Below are 2,193 nucleotides of genomic sequence, written 5' to 3'. Positions count from 1 at the left end.
AACTCACTTATACACATTAGTCCTTATTTTTAAAAATACAAATGGCATTGCATGAAAATATGTGTATAACACTATATGTTAGCATTGTATGGAATCCGTACACATTTGTATAAAACTCGAGTTATCATGCACATCGTTTGGAGAAAAATCACTGATCTTTGTTCATGCGACTTTCCAGTTTGCTTGCCATGAACATTATTTTTTAAGAGTAGGGAAATAATCGCACATCCTTGCATGTACATATCCACACACGCAAGAGCTAAAGTGCTCAACGCGGAAGAAAGAAAATTATGCCAAGTACAATAACATATATGTTCTACATTGCGACAGATGTTTATTTGGATTGTAGATTTGGTTGTCAAAGATGCATATTATGGGATGTATAATTGTTGGCTTAACCGTTACACTTGTTGAAAGCACAAATCAAGGTGGATTTTGTTTCATATTGTTTATTATTTCAGCTATATTATTTAAATTATATGTTTATTTTTTCATTTGTGCTTTCTTTCTTTCGCCATCCTTATTTCTTTCTGTATATGGTTGTACTGTGCATTGTATTACTTCTTGTCGTTTATTTTTTCTTACGTTGATAGCAACTGATTCATGTCTTGACATTTAACAGGCACTGTACGTCTAGCTGATGGGGGTTATAATTGGGGACGAGTAGAGGTTTTTTATGATGGCGTGTGGGGAACAGTCTGTAATCCAAACCATGATTATTATTTGGATGACGTTATTTGCGCCCAGCTTGGGTATGTCAAATATCATAATTTTCAACAGAACAAAACTGATTTGCACTCATCAAAATGGTTACTTGTGTAATAATATTCATCAACATAAACAATTTAAAAGCAAGAAAATTTCATGAAATGTCATTGGTTCCTTCAAATATTTCAAGTGTGAATAACACGTATGTAAGAAGAAAAGGATATTTCTATACACACAAGTTCTAAACATATACCATTAAAACAGAATATGTAAACTTACAACGGATACGTTTTTTGACAGTTTCTTCAACTACGTAGATTATTGTTAGTTCCATAAAAGTCGTATACAGAATGTTGCCATATCGCGCATGAACGTGTTTTTTTCTTTCGCAGTTAAAGTATTCTTATGAATCAAACATCTATATGTTAATGTTTGTCATGGATGTAATATAGTAAGGTGAATTAATACGTTTATATAGCATGTTCATACCAAAGGGTTTCAATTATATATATATTTTTACACTTTTAATAAGTTATGTCAGTTTGAGCATAGTAAGTCTATGGTATCGTTTTATATATTTTAATCGTCGAACACTGTATATTTGATGAAACGAATACATTTAATACGCTTTTTCTATGTCTAAACAATTACATTTTTGCCAGAATTATATAGCATCCTAACATTGTGAGACGACATCCTTATTTTTCTAAAAGCATCGAAATAAAATATTTTATAATATGGTTAGAAACCTTTAATTTTCTTTAGTGTTTTGTCCATTCTAATTCGTCTTTATTCGAGCCATCTTAGATTGCTCTTTCGCAAATGATTACCATAGTATTCTTTAATTATATAAGGCACGCACACAATGAAAGTTTAAACAGTGTTTACAAGTTCATTAAAGTTTAATTTTTAATTAAAGCGTAATAAAATTTACCATTAACACCCATAGTCCAGTAAACATGCTTTATTGAGGAATTTGACGCTAAAAGTTATTTTTAATAACCTGACTGCATTTATCCTAAAATTATATAAATTTTATATTTTCCCTTTGCATGTGGTGTTCGCAATATAACTCAACTTTTCTTCCAGATTGAACAATAGTAAATTTTTAGAACGCATCGATATCCCTAAGGCAACGGGTAAAATTTGGTTGCAAGTTTCCAAGTGTACGTATGGTTCGTTGTCCGTCCAGAACTGTACCCACTACGGTTGGGGAAACCACAGTTGTGACCACGACAAAGACATTGGTGTATTATGTGATTTTAAAAGGTAATAAAACTTATCGTATTTCTATTGGTCAATAGAAGGTGCTTTACTGTGCAAACATCAAACACATAACACGAGATATTTAAGAAGTTTTCCGCATTGCATCGGTATAGGCATTGTAGTAAAAGTAACGCATAATTTACAAAAACGGCGACGGCATTTATGCACGGTGAGCGTATTTTTACATGCAGTTCATAATCCAATGGCATGGACAAAACT

At 31.9% G+C, this 2,193-nt stretch overlaps 1 long non-coding RNA gene across 1 annotated transcript; it reads left to right on the top strand.

Annotated features, from left to right (window-relative positions):
- The first annotated feature begins 327 nt into the window (after positions 1-327).
- Positions 328-2,001, top strand: LOC127876322 (uncharacterized). The gene is made up of 3 exons (XR_008047796.1): positions 328-428; positions 623-752; positions 1,798-2,001. It is a non-coding gene; the product is annotated as an uncharacterized LOC127876322 (long non-coding RNA).
- Positions 2,002-2,193: the final 192 nt, after the last annotated feature.

This window comes from Dreissena polymorpha, chromosome 4 (assembly GCF_020536995.1).
Source record: "Dreissena polymorpha isolate Duluth1 chromosome 4, UMN_Dpol_1.0, whole genome shotgun sequence".
Taxonomy (NCBI): domain Eukaryota; kingdom Metazoa; phylum Mollusca; class Bivalvia; order Myida; family Dreissenidae; genus Dreissena; species Dreissena polymorpha.
This window is presented reverse-complemented; position numbering and strand designations above follow the sequence as displayed.